This window comes from Protopterus annectens, chromosome 11.part0, assembly GCF_019279795.1.
Source record: "Protopterus annectens isolate FY-2018-M chromosome 11.part0, PAN1.0, whole genome shotgun sequence".
Classification (NCBI taxonomy): Eukaryota; Metazoa; Chordata; order Ceratodontiformes; family Protopteridae; genus Protopterus; species Protopterus annectens.
This window is the reverse complement of record NC_056745.1, coordinates 1,247,332,469-1,247,347,962: the sequence shown is the minus strand read 5'-3', so window position 1 is coordinate 1,247,347,962 and position 15,494 is coordinate 1,247,332,469.

Genomic DNA, 15,494 nt, shown 5'->3' with positions numbered 1-15,494 from the left:
ACAGTTAAAATCTGATACCCACCTACTAACCAATATAAAGAAAACTCACCAGAAACTAGGCATTCTCTACAGCCATAACTGCTATATCCCTCCCACTACTAAAATTGTACTCTCTAACACCTTCCTCATTCCTTCTCTCCTATATGGTGCACCACTTCTTACCAAGCTTCAATCTTCTCTAAAAACAAAGATATCCTCCTGTTTATAACAAAATTTCTAAGTTTTCTACCAGCTATAAATCTGCCTTCCACCACTGCAATGCCCTACACAAACTTAATTGGCTCGAACTTCCCAACCAACTTACCTACATTCAACTTACTCATGTCCACAAACTCATCTTTAATTTCTCCATCTGCCCCCTTCCTTGCCTCCTCCTTCAAAATGCACCTACCCAACAGACTTTTAAGATCCAATAATCAGAATTTGCTTGAACTGCACACGCCTGCTCATCCTCCAGGCAAACACCTACTATCCTTTTCCCTAGCTTGCCTCTGGAACTCCCTGCCATCTCTTATTCATACTACAGACAACCACTCTACCTTTAAAACCCTGATTCATTCCCATCTCAAAACCCTCTGGGAATGTTCCTGCTCTCATCTAAAGCAACAAGCAGAAAACAGCAAAATAGTCTTAAAAAAGACTAAAAAGTCACAAAACAACACGGATTCCATGCTGAAAAATTTAATAAAAAAATTCAAACTGTCTTAGCGCCTCGGCCACCACAGCCTTCAATGAGTACTCATTGAAGGCTGTGGTGGCCAAGGCGCTAAGACAGCTTGAATTTTTTTATTAAATCTTCCTGCTCTCATCCTGCATGACTCACCTCTTTTTCCCCCATTTCTTACACTCCTTTACTTCTCTCTTCTCTTCATCATACGGAGCTTCTCTGACTACCACCACCTTCATTTTTCTCATTTACTCCTATTCTTGCTCTACTTTTTTTTCTTATTGTCCCACCCTTTTTACATTCAACAATTAACACCTCTTATCCCCCTGTCCTACTTTAACTCTGTTAAGATTTCATGTAAAACTGTAATGTCAATGCTGTGCTATTTCACATTGTAACAAATCTAACAGGAATATGCACCGATGGATTTTTCTTATTTTAATTGACTTGCGTGTGTGTGTGTGTGTGTGTGTGTATGTGTGTGTGTCTGTCTGTGTGTGTGTGTGTAATTTTATCATTTGCTTTTCTGACTGTATTTTACTGCAATCGTGGATTTTTTGTCATATTGTGTAATACCATCATTCTTTAATAGTATTACATAAATGTAAATGCATTGTCTTCATATCATATTGTTATTCATGGAACTTTTCTTCCTGGGACTTCATTGAAAACAGGCTCTTCTTGGCCCAATGGACTTTCCCAGTAAACAAACTGTAAAATAAAAATAAATAAATAAACTGTGTACCCTGAAGAGACTTGAAACTGCCTCAAAATGTTCTACAACACTTAAATGTCTTTTTTTGGTTTTATCAGATATAAAATAATATTATCTGCAAATAAAGTCATTTTCTTGACTTCCATACCAACTATATATGAGTCCCTTGTTTTCTTTGCCAGTGATTCTACATCTAATGCAAATAACAGAGGGAAAGAGGACACCCCTGCCTGTTTCCTATGCTCAAACAGAAGTTATCAGAGAGGAACCCACCCATTTTAATTTTCACTTTTGATCCCTCATATATATTCTCCTAATCAACCTTATAATTTTATCAGGGAATACTCATAAAATCCCAGCTTACTGTATTGAATGCTTTCTCTGCATCATGACCCACCTACAACAGTGGTATTTTGTTACATTTTGCTTCCCTCTGGATCATCATAGTTCTGTTAATGTTGTCAAATGTTTTCCCCTTCACAAAACCAGATTGATCCCATTGGTCCAGAGCTATCAATTTTGGCACCACCTCTGTCTTTCTTTTAGCCATTAAAGACATAAACATTTTATAAAAAATGCTTAGATTGAAATATGGGCCTGTACAAAACTGGATCTGATGAATCTTTACCCTCTTTAGGTATTACAGCTACCACTGCTTTCTTCCAGGATGCTGGTGCTTCTCCTTCTGTTAAAAAACTGTTAAAATAAAATCTTCCAGATCTTTATAATTTTTATCCCTCCTTATTTCCAAACTTCCACAAGAATACAATCTATTTCTGGGGACTGTCCTGTAGATTGATTATACATCACCATTTTTATCTCCTTTCCTCCTATCTTAACTGTTAGTAACTGAGTCTCATCTACCTCTAATCTTGGCATATTTAATTCTTCCATAAACCTTTACATTTGTACCTTTTCCTGATTTCCATATTTCTCTGCTTTATACAGATTTTCATAAAATTTCTGAAATAATTCTAGTACCTCTACAGGATCCTTTGTTATCTACTTTGTTATCAGCTCCCTAAGCTTGGTGACAACCCTTTCTACTTTCTGTTGCTGAGTCATTGTGCTAAAAGTTTTTTTTTCCCTCTGGAATTATTATTAAAAAAACAGTAGCTGAACAGCTGTCTTTCTAAACTCTTGCATATTATCAAGGTACTCCTTTATTTTCTGTTTAGCAATCTGCAATTGCTCCTCTTCTTGTACTATGAGAGACACCCCGTTTTGCAATACTTTAACCTTTGTCAGTTCTAAATAATTCTTGTTACTTCTTAGAAATATCTCTCGTTTATTTCCACCCTATTTTAAACTCCACTTTTAAATTTATCCTACTCCTTAGCTATACTTTCAGAAAATAAATATATCTTCTTTAATAACTCCAGAATAATTTCCACTACCCATTCCTTAAATTCCACCCCTTTCAACAGATAGGTGGGAAAGTGCAAGTTTCTCATTTTATTTCATTACCCTGCATTTTTTTATTTTAGGTATTATTGGCACATGATCTATTGGCACATGATCTGAAATATTTGTTGGATGCAAGTCAAAACTTTCACTTAAATGCACATGTTCCTGTGAAATATAACTTCTGTCTAGCCTAGCTCAATTTTTGTATCTTGGGGAATAATAAATAAATTCATTCTGAACTTCTACTACTGAACTCACATCTACCATGCCAGATATTTTCATAAAGTTCCTTAAAAATCTACTTCTTTTGTTACATTTTCTTTTCTGTGCCCCCCAGATACAGCATCACTACTGCAAATCAAAGTCCAGTCCTCATAAATAAGTAATATTCCCTAACAAAAACTGATTATTTCTCCTAGAATTTTATTAAGCTCCATTATTGCAGTTTTAAACGGGATATAAATACATGCCAGTATAATCCTCCTCTCCGGTAGACCCTTAGTTCTACAAATCTACCATTATTATCTTTTTTATCCTCTTCTATCAATATTGGAGATCCTCTTACAATTAATATAAGTACTCCCCTTTTTCTTTGTCCCAAATATTCTGCTGAATAACCATCCTGAAAAACCTTATCAAATTCACATGCTCAGCTCTTTCCAAATGTGTATCCTATAGTGCAGTTATTTGCACATTACATTTTTTAAATATAGTTCACTACTCTTTCTTTTGTATATATCTATGAGACCATTTACATTTGAAGATAATATAGAAAGTGCTGTCATTATTTCAAACCGTTATTATTCCCACCTGTTATATGTAACATTTTTTTTTTTAATGTACAGTTCCTGGTTCTGTGTTGCATGCATACATTAATATCTGGCAGGTTGCTATTTTATGCAGTTGTTTCTTGTCATATCCATTTGAACCTATGTCACATCTTTAAAAACTTTTTGATTTAGTGAAAGCCCTCAAAAAAAAAACCTCCCAGAACTCCCCTAAAACCTTTTAACTTAGTAGTAACACACAAAGCTATGTACATCTTTAAATATTGAAGTTTAACCCTCCTAATAGGAACAATTGTCCCAGACTGACAGACACACTCACAGACTTCATTAGCTAGAGGAAAACCTTTTATTATATTCCGTGTTCTTTTTTATTTATTTGCTTCCCCTAAAAGATTGTTACTAGATCAAGCCAAGGGCCTTAATCCAGTCATTCCTCTATGTAAGAGTAAAAAAAGCACATCAGTTTTTCTTGTACAATGCTCTTCTGACAAGCCGTTTCTTCTATTTTTGCATCACAGTGTCTATATTTCTTAAAATTGAACAAGGAGAAAGAAAGAATTAGGAAAAAAACAAGGGTGCCTCTTCCTATTACACTTGAAAATAACTGAGAAAGCTTTACTTTATAGCATGCAGAGTGTCATGCATTATAAAAATACTACTGTTAAGAAAAAGATTTTTGTTCTACTTACAGTTAACTGTTTCCTTCCTCTTCCCCTCGCCTAAATGTTCTTCCAAACATTAAAGACTTGAAGTAGGGCACATGTTTTGGAGTTCCTTACAAGTTTAACAAAGTAAAAAAAGTCCAGTATGTACAGGTTTTCTTGTTCTGTCATGTTTCACAAATAGAATAATTAATGCTTTGTAGCTGCACCTTTATTTGTCAATTTCCAAGTTGCTGGTTTTCTTCCAATAAACTCTTGGTTCTTCTAGTCAACTCTGCTTTTTTCTGCTTCACAAGCATTTTCCTTTGAAATGTTGGAAAAGGTTTCACTGGCACAGTCTATAGGCTTTATTACCAGAAGAATAAGGCTTATTGTTCCTCTAGATTACTGGAAGTTGTGTCTTGCCCCAAAGCTGGAACTTGCACTGCTTTTTTGCTGAACAGCTGCAGAATTTTCCCAATCAGTGTTTTCTCCTCCTTTTATGGTTGATTTTCTTTCAGGTTCTCTGAATTTCTTTTTGATGGCATTCAGGCAGTGCACTTAGTTATTGAAATGTATTCAAAAGGGCAAGTTCACTGGGTGTTTTTTCTGAGTTTCTGTTTTTACACTGAGAGAGCTGAAATTAAGCTGTTACTCAGTGTACAGCCCTTTTGAAAGTTGGGAAGCAGCATAGGGTTTGAGTACAAATACAATTATCTGGCTACACTCGTGTGTGTGTGTGTGTGTGTGTGTGTGTGTGTGTATGTGTGTGTATGTGCGTGCATGTGTGTGCGTGTGTGTGCGTGTGTGTGTGTGTGTGTGTGTGTGTGTGTGTGTGTGTGTGTGTGTGTGTGTGTGTGTGTGTCTTTGTGTGCGTGTCTGTGTGTGTGCGTGTGTCTGTCTGTCTGTGGGGGAACACACATGCATACGTATGTGCAATTGACTGAGCTGGTTGATAGAGGGTTTGTAAGAATGAGGAGGGAGATGGGTAGTTATCTGACTCTGTGTCCAAAGTGCTACTTACCCAAGATAAGTGTGATTTGGATTTGGCTATATTAATTTTTTGCGGGTGGGAGTATGCTTGTACTGCTGTGTCTGGGTGTATGGATGTTGAGTGCTGCATCAGTAGAACATGAGTGTGTGTGCACGTGCACGTACTTGCAATGCAGTCTTTTTTTGCAAAGAGCAGACTAGCCAATATATGTGCTCATTCGTTGTATGCACTTAGTCAATGTGATTTTTTTTAATAAGTACCTCCCTAGTAGCCTGATCTCACTATAACTTATTACACCTATAACTATTAGGGCAGTGAAGATCCACAGCACCCTTTGTTAACTAGGCTCACAGATTCATAGCTGTATACTAGGCTAACATTCACTGGGGCCTTTATAAGCCTAGTGATGCAACCCAAAATGTATCCCATGAGTTACTGGGCCTTACAGGTTATTTTAAGGGTTGTCTATTATAGGTCACAATATAATGGTTGCCTCCCTCCATCAGAGACATAGGTGTCAGACCAGGGATGAATTTCTGATTTCTATCCACTGGTCCAGGTTAGCTTGAATAGGGTTAGGGAAGGGCTCTGTTTCAAATGGATGGAAAGGCTATTCCAGAGAATGGGGATTCTCTGAGACACATACTTGTCCCTCCAACATGTCCTATTTAAGTCACAAGGAAAGTTTAAATCCTTAGATCTAGTAGCTGTGGTGCTGTTCATATCTTGCGTCAAAGTGGGGTTCATGCCTGCCTTGTATGCCAGGCATAAATTGCCACTCAGCACTCTGTAGGAAATAGAGTATCGAGATAGGGCTTTGAGGTGATCTGGATATGACATTGTGTTTATGTCATGTATTCTTTTTTTGTGAGGAACAGATGTGGATATTCCAGTTGTTGCATGTGCCTGGTCAGATTATATAAAAATGGGCATTGCACTCAGTGATGGGTCTGATGATGGCTGAGTACAGTGGTACGATGACTTCTCTTGACCTAGATGCCACACCCTTCTTATTAGTTGAGTGACATAGAATGATTTTCTTACTGTCTTAGAAACTTGTTGGTTGAAAGCCATGTTACTACCTACACGAGTGCCCAAATCCCTGACTGTTGTATCTACTTTTAGGGGTGTTTTATCTATGAAGTAGTTTCCCTGGTTGACCAGTTTCCCAAAAGATACTATTATGCATTTCTTGGCATTGGATTTAAAGCTGTGGCTTTGGCACTAGTTAGTTGTCTGGGTTAGATCTTCCAGTAAGATGTTAGTATCTTGGGGGGGGGGGGTTCTGTGATTGCTCCTAGCTTGCAATCATCTGCAAATGTGGTAAGCCAGAGGACCTTGACATTGGCTTTGACTTCTGAAAAATAGATTCCAAAGAGGAAGGGCTCCAGCACAGAACCCTGGAGGACACCACTGCTGAAAGGCTTGTTTGTGGAGGAGGTATTTCTAATCTTAACTTCCTGGGTCCTGTCTGTGGGCCTATTCAGAGAGTTACATAGGGGTTTATGCTTAATTCTCTGAATATATTTGTAATGTCCAAGTAGGATATTGTATCAAGTCCCTTATCTAGGTCAGGTTAGGCTGGATGCACTATTTTGCCCTCATCCATTGCCTAAGCGACCTTCTCAAAGAAATCCACCAGGTTCAATAGGTATGGCTAGGCCTTGACAAAACCAAAATCTGCAATGAGTCCAATGTCTGAAGGTTTCTATGACAATGTTAATAATTTACATGATAATTCTTTCCATGGCTTTTCATATAAGACTAGTCAGATTAATTGGTCTGGAGCTCCTGGTATACGTTGATGGTCTGCCCTTCCACTGAGGGATGATCACTGCAGTCCTCCATTTGTGTAGCATGGAACCTGTGTGGTGGCTATGGTTGAATAGTGACTCCAGTGGTCCTGTTAGGTTACATTTCAGGATATTTAGAAGGCATACTGGGATATTATAGGAGCCCATCAAAGCTGTGTTCTTGGCCTTAGGGAGCCATCTAAGACCTGCTCCCTACTTAGAGTTGGAAGGGTTATGTTAGATGGTATTTCCTGTGGGGAGAGGCTGGGGATGAGAGAGGGTAAAGCTGAAGTTGATTTTGCCAGCCAAAAGATTTGCTATATCTCCCATTTCCATCAAAGTGGCTCCATTTACCAACAGTATGGCCTACTTTTGTGTGCTGATTTTGAGGTTTTGGACATAGGTAAAAAAGGTCTTATGGTTGTCCATGGTCTAAAAGGCTATCTTTACCACAAAAAAATTTGCTTTGTTGAACTTAATTAGTCCTTTTAGTTGTCTGTTTAATTTGATGGGAGAGTTTTTATTTATCTTTTTGGTGTTACAGTTTCTAATTTTAGCTATGATTTTTTCTTTTGTTGTACAACCTGTTACATCTGTATACCACCAGGGTGGTTAGTGTTTTGATTTCGTTTAGGGGTTAATTTCGGTAGGCACAGGAGCCTCCATACAGTCATTGATATGGTTTTACAGAGTTTATGTGAATAATTCCGTATAGGCTGTTATGTTACCTGGGATTGGAGGAACTTGAAATTTTGACAGTTATCACTTAATAAAAGATAGTTTGCCTTGGAGTAGTTTCTAACTGTTACAGGGTTTGCTAGGGTTATAGAATTAGTTTTTATTTCAAAGGATACTGCTTTGTGGTCTGACCTTACCAGAGAGGATATGACACTTGGGGAGGGGGGGTGCAGCATTTTCCCATATTTATGAGTATAAGGTCCAATATGTACATCTAGCAGCTCTATGTGTTAATTAGTCCAAGGTGTTTGTCTTTGCAATGTCTAGAAAGTTCTGTACCTGCAAATTTCTGGTCATGCTGAACTTCCAGTTTACAGAGGGATAATTAAAGTACCACATGAGTATAGTATTTGGTTGAATGGTGAGTGTCCCAATAAGTATAAACTATAGGTTTCATGAGACATAGAAGGTGACTTATAGCTTGCTAGGATATTGTATGGCATTTTGTGGTAATCTGGACTAGGAGGAACTCCATTGCATCATCCTATTTAACCAACATAGAGGTATACTTGTTATTGATGTAGACTGAGACACCTCCACCTTTAATCTCTGTCTGTGCAGTTGCTAGACTAAATGTGTGGAAGGCACCAAAGCCTTGCAGTGGTGGAATACATTCTGTGGCTTTAAACCATGCCTCATAATTGCACTGATGTTCACATTCTCTAAGGTGAGGAGCACTTGGAGGGAATGAGGCTTCTTGTTTATGCTCCTGGCGCTGAGTAGTAACACGTTTAGATTTCCTTGGGTAGATTTTGCTATGCTGGAATGTTTGTCTATTTGGCATCATCTAAAAAAATTGTATGGGGAGGACAAGGTTTTAGCCAATATTCTAAAGTCTAGAGGAGTCAGGTGCAGACAATCCTTGACAAAGCAAAATAGTTTGTTATCCACGTCCTCCTATGCTATCAAATATTGTCTCCACCTAGAATGACAGTAAAAACTAGGCCAATTATTTAAGTAGAATGCTACTCAGTGCTAGGCATATACCAACCTTTTACATATAGTCCAATAACTCCATAATGTCTCTTTTTATATAGTCTAGGTAGGTAATTTTTATATAGTCTGGGTAGGTAAATTTGAGGTCATTTACACCTATATGGACTACATGAATTACATGGACTAGATGGAACAGTAATAAAGTGGATAGTATTGTTGTCTCCCAGCAAGAGGTACCCTGATTCGATTCTCAGCTAGGATACCTTCTGTGTGAGGTCTCCCTGTCCTCCCTGTGTTCATGCGGGTTTCCTCTGGGAGCTCCTGTTTCTTCCCACATTCCAAAGACAAATGTAATAGGTAGATTTGACACTCTAAATTGGCCATAGTTGTGAGTTTGAGGGCAAGGGTGTGGTTTGGAAGAACTACTGCAGCAGGGCTAGCCACCCGGTAGAGTAAACCTTGTCTTTAGGTGAGACCCAAATCTCATGTGCAAAAATGAGAAAACAGAGTTGTGGAGAGATGGATGGATGGTTGGATAGATGGATGGATGGACTCTGACTGCAACATACTAGTACCTGTGGTGCGGTATCTTGAGCGCATGTGTAACTTGGCCTCTAATAGGTAATTTCCCATTATTTTCTCTTTGTTCAACCTTATGAGTGGTTTATCAGTATGTCATACAACTGACTCCCCTGTAACTAGAGTCTTAAGTAGTGTATTGGCTTACCTTATGGGCTTGGTAGTTGATGCTCCACTGGGTGTGGCTGTATGTGCAGTGTTAGGTGTCATTTCTGCTGAGTGCTTTTAGATTTGCTGAGGATAATTTTTGCAGGTAAAATGGCTGGGAGTTCTTTGGGGTTAGGGAAGATTGCATTTAAGTGCCTCAGCATAAGTAGGTCATTGTGTAGGGCAGTTACTATGTCTGGTGAGTATAGCGTGCGTGTTTCTGACAACCAGGTTGGTGTTATGAGTGTGTGCATGTGAGAGTTTTGCCTCCAGAGACATTGTATATATACATCTCTTGCAGACTGTGTTTTGTTTCTTTGAAGATTAAATGGTTGTCAGTGAACATTAGATGGTTGCTAGACTGTCTCAATAGACCCACATCCAACAAACTGGCCAGAGAGAAATTGGGAAAGTGCATATCCATGATATCGGGTCCTAAACTGGGTGAGCTATATGAATGCATTGCATAAGGGGTTAATAGTGGTCTGACTAAGGGTGCATTTGGGGATGGAGACTACACTAGGCTATATAATACTAAATTTAAGGAGGAGTGCTTCTCAATGTGCAAACTAGCTGCTCTGTGGCACTCAGTGTGCAGAGTAGTTGCTGTACATTTGCAGAGGTGTTTTGTTACATAAACTTTTATTTTCCTATAACTTCAACTCATAGTGCCTCAGTATGTATTATATTTCATTGTAAGGTGTGCATTTAATTGCATGACATTCTTGGAGTAGCTTGGAGTAGAGGATTTGGAGAATCCTGCTCCTTGGATCTCACACTGGATAAATGTTTTGCCATAGTTGAGTAAATTCAAGCAGCCACTTTAGCTACTGAGTCACAGATACAATGCTCCTTTTATGTTGCAATATTACTGTGTCTAGATAAACCTCAGGAAAATGGTTTTACTAGAAATCAATCACTGTATAACAAGAATAAAAAACTGGCATATTACTGTATGACAGCATTATTGCTAAGAAAAAGGTAATACCTGGCTTCACCTTCTACTTTGATGCACCCCAAAATAATTTAATTTAAACAATAAGCAGTTTTAGTAAGACCTAGCCATAACTGTCAAGGTTTTTCATGAAGGGAAAGCCCAAGCAACTAAATGTTGTTGGCAGGAGGGAAGAAATCTTGCTATGACCCAAGCCCAAATGCCATGGATTATTATATTTGTACTATGGCATAGGCAGTATAGTCAACTTTTTACCCTTTATTGGTGTTGTGTTAAGTTCTGTGTTTATATTCATCTCTCTGCATGGTAAATGTATCCCTCCACAGACTGTTAATTTCTTAAAATTAATTTAAAACATTATATTTAATTTTCTACAGAGAAGAAATACATTGTTTCTTAACTAACAGAAAATCCTGATGTTTGCTTCTAATACAGTTTCCTTTCAGCTATGTAACACTGCAGCCTGCATGCAATGTAGGGAAGCTGTATAAGTTAAAGCCGTTTAAGAGTATAAGTTCAAGCAATCATTTGAAGGCAATTTTAAGAAAATGAAAATTGGGTGAATTTTACATAAAAAGGACAATTACATGTCATAGTTTAAGAATATCACTCTGATTGCTGCTCTGTAGCTATTAAACAGATTTAAAGTTCTGTAGTGTATTGGCTTACCTTATGGGCTTGGTAGTTGATGCTCCACTGGATGTGGCTGTATGTGCAGTGTTAGGTGTCGTTTCTGCTGAGTGCTTTTAGATTTGCTGAGGATAATTTTTGCAGGTAAAATGGCTGGGAGGTCTTTGGGGTTAGGGAAGATTGCATTTAAGTGCCTCAGCATAAGTAGGTCATTGTGTAGGGCAGTTACTATGTCTGGTGAGTATAGGCTGTTTGTAAAAGCAAAATTTTTTTAATAAACAAAAGTTGAGCGCTTTCACTCGCTGAAGCGAGCTTCCTCAGAACAAAGAATAGATTGTGTCAATCAATTAAATAATTAAAAATGGCACCAAAACCGGCTCAATCAACAAAGGAATAGATATAAAATATAAAATGTGACCCAGTTGTGTAAGCCATTGCAAGTCATAAGGGTAATAGTTACACTTTTGACTGCTTTATCAGCTATTTGAACACAAGTAGTTGTTTTTTGAAATTCACTTCCACCCACAGTACAACAGGGGTCCCCTATTTAGACACCTTTATTACTGTTGACCCTGATGGTTTTAAATCTATGGTATATAGGAAAGCTACCTTTACGAACTCCTATTTAGATTACAACAGTTACCATCCTATCAATTTGAAAAGAAACATTTTCAAAGGGCAATGTATTAGGGCCATCAGGATGACCTCTAAATATCAAGACATGGTAAATGAGTTGAAGTTCATCACAGGTCTTTTTATTGAAAGAGGTTATGACATAGTTATGTTAGAAGACATTGCCTCTTATGTGATTAGCCAATGGGGGTCAAAGTATTCCCCTTTGTTGGGTGCGAGAAACTGCACTTCAGCTAACCTTATTGATAACGTCAGGTCTACAGGGGGAAACACTGTTTCCGTAGGTAGACACAAAAATCCATACACCGATGGCACTATTTGTTTCCGTAGTGCTCTCATAGTTGAATATGGCCCATACAGTCAAGAGTTTAAAAATATAGTGGTTAGAAATTGGCATATTTTGACATCAACACAGGATATCATTGATATTGTTGGTTCTAAACCCAATTTTGTTTTTAAAATGGGCAAAAACATCAAACACATTTTGGAAAGTGAGAACCCACTTAACTGTCACAGAGTCCAACACTACAAAATGTGGCACTTGCCATCAATGCTCACATATTTATGACTTGAACAGTATAAGTTTGAATAACATCAACCACACCAAAGTCTATTTATCTAAGGGCAACTGCAAATCAACTATGTTGGTTTATATTGCTCTTTGTTCCTTATGTCAGTCCTATTACATAGGAAAAACTGAAAGGCAACTTAGGCAGAGAGTTTATTCTCATTTGTATTGTATCAGAAAGAAGGACACAAAGAATGCCCTTTATAGGCATATTTTGGAATATGGAACTGATCATACTTTTAAGTTCGGAATTTTGGAGCTGGTTAGGAACAATCCTAGGGGAGGGAATCACAAAAACTACCTGGCTTTTAGGGAATTATGGTGGCAAGTTTACACCAATGCCACTACACCCCCAGGGATTAATGATTATCTGTCAATTAAACCGCTTCTCCTTTTAGACTAAACAGCTTTATTATTATTGTTCTCACATGTGCTTATATTTTATATTAGTGTTGTTTCAACGTACATATTTTTTATTATGACTTGTAAAAAAACTTTTTATTATGACTTGCAATGGCTTACACAACTGGGTCACATTTTATATTTTATATCTATTCCTTTGTTGATTGAGCCGGTTTTGGCGCCATTTTTAATTATTTAATTGATTGACACAATCTATTCTTTGTTCTGAGGAAGCTCGCTTTAGCGAGTGAAAGCGCTCAACTTTTGTTCATTAAATAATTTTTGCTTTTACGAACAGTCTCTACTTCTTCAGCTGGACTATTCTGTGAGAGGTGGCAGCTAGCGTTTTGGTACAGCTGCCTATTGTTTTTGGTTTTTTGTTCATCCAATTCGCTTCCTTTCTGATGTCTGGTGAGTATAGCGTGCGTGTTTCTGACAACCAGGTTGTTGTTATGAGTGTGTGCACGTGAGAGTTTTGCCTCCAGAGACATTGTATATATACATCTCTTGCAGACTGTGTTTGTTTCTTTGAAGATTAAATGGTTGTCAGTGAACATAAGATGGTTGCTAGACTGTCTCAATAGACCCACATCCAACAAACTGGCCAGAGAGAAATTGGGAAAGTGCATATCCATGATATCGGGTCCTAAACTGGGTGAGCTATACGAATGCATTGCATAAGGGGTTAATAGTGGTCTGACTAAGGGTGCATTTGGGGATGGAGACTACACTAGGATATATAATACTAAATTTAAGGAGGAGTGCTTCTCAATGTGCAAACTAGCTGCTCTGTGGCACTCAGTGTGCAGAGTAGTTGCTGTACATTTGCAGAGGTGTTTTGTTATGTAAACTTTTATTTTCCTATAACTTCAACTCATAGTGCCTCAGTATGTAATATATTTCATTGTAAGGGGTGCATTTAATTGCATGACATTCTTGGAGTAGCTTGGAGTAGAGGATTTGGAGAATCCTGCTCCTTGGATCTCACACTGGATAAATGTTTTGCCATAGTTGAGTAAATTCAAGCAGCCACTTTAGCTACTGAGTCACAGATACAGTGTTCCTTTTATGTTGCAATATTACTGTGTCTAGATAAACCTCAGGAAAATGTTTTTACTAGAAATCAACCACTGTATAACAAGAATAAAAAACTGGCATATTACTGTATGACAGCATTATTGCTAAGAAAAAGGTAACACCTGGCTTCACCTTCTACTTTGATGCACCCCAAAATAATTGAATTTAAACAATAAGCAGTTTTAGTAAGACCTAGTTATAACTGTCAAGGTTTTTCATGAAGGGAAAGCCCAAGCAACTAAATGTTGTAGGCAGGAGGGAAGAAATCTTGCTATGCCCCAAGCTCAAATGCCATGGATTATTATATTTGTACTATGGCATAGGCAGTATAGTCAACTTTTTACCCTTTATTGGTGTTGTGTTAAGTTCTGTGTTTATATTCATCTCTCTGCATGGTAAATGTATCCCTCCACAGACTGTTAATTTCTTAAAATTAATTTAAAACATTATATTTAATTTTATACAGAGAAGAAATACATTGTTTCTTAACTAACAGAAAATCCTGATGTTTGCTTCTAATACAGTTTCCTTTCAGCTATGTAACACTGCAGCCTGCATGCAATGTAGGGAAGCTGTATAAGTTAAAGCCGTTTAAGAGTATAAGTTCAAGCAATCATTTGAAGGCAATTTTAATAAAATGAAAATTGGGTGAATTTTACATAAAAAGGACAATTACATGTCATAGTTTAAGAATATCACTCTGATTGCTGCTCTGTAGCTATTAAACAGATTTAAAGTTCTGTCAAGAGTTACTTGTACAATAACTTCTTTTTGAAATGTTTTAGCCGATAGGAAGGGTGTGTATTGCTTAATTTATGCAATCCGTGGTAAAATACAGGATAACACATGCCCTTTCATGTCATATTATTTAAGTTTGACATAACTCAAGTGGTGTTGCCCATACCTCTCAAACTCTTAGAACAAGAAATCTGGACATAACCATAAATAATTGGAGGACAAATACCCAAAAATAGGGACAATTTTTAAATATTGCTCTTACAAACTTAGAACATTAATAGAATAACAGGTTTTGCATTAGCATGAATTTTCTGAAGTGTATGAAGTGTAAAACTCAAATATCTATCATTTTCTGACTGCAATCTTTAATAATTTGCCAATGATTTGCCAGAAAACCACAAGTTTATGAAAAACAGAACAAAAAATATGTGGCAAAAATCTGGACATTCTGTGAAAATATGTATTGTTGAGAGGAATGGTGTTGCCTGAATTGTTGGAAACCCCATTCAGCAGTCAAGTACAAAAGAAAGGGTATATATTACATGGTCAAAGCTTTAGGTAATCAAATACCTAAAGCTCAACACCTAAACAGTGAAAGAAAGCTGTAAACATTGAAAGGCCACTTCCACGATTTTTTTCATAGGGAAAAAATTCACTTGGCCAGAGGAAAATAAAAATGTTTTTCAAACCCTAATTGAGTGGGGTGCTTTGCCCCCCACATCACCTCAAACCCCCCTAACTAAATATACCAACTCCAAGATCACTCTACAGTGGAGAAAAAGGCAAATTCCTGATAACGGCCAAGCAATTTTTTTTCCCTATGAAAAAATTTGCGGACGTGGCCATTTGATGTTCACAGCTTTCGCTGTTTAGGTGACGAGCTTTAGGTATCCAATTACCTTGATTACCTAATATAGATCCCAAAAGAAACTGTAGAGAGGAAAAGCAGAATCTCAGTTATCAAAGAAGGCAGCAGCAAAACTACTGGTAATTGCTGAATGCACCAAAGCCAAGGAACCAAGAAAGTTGGTTAACAGTATGAAGGAACATCATGGATCAAAACTCTGATGGATGTCTGACCAAGTA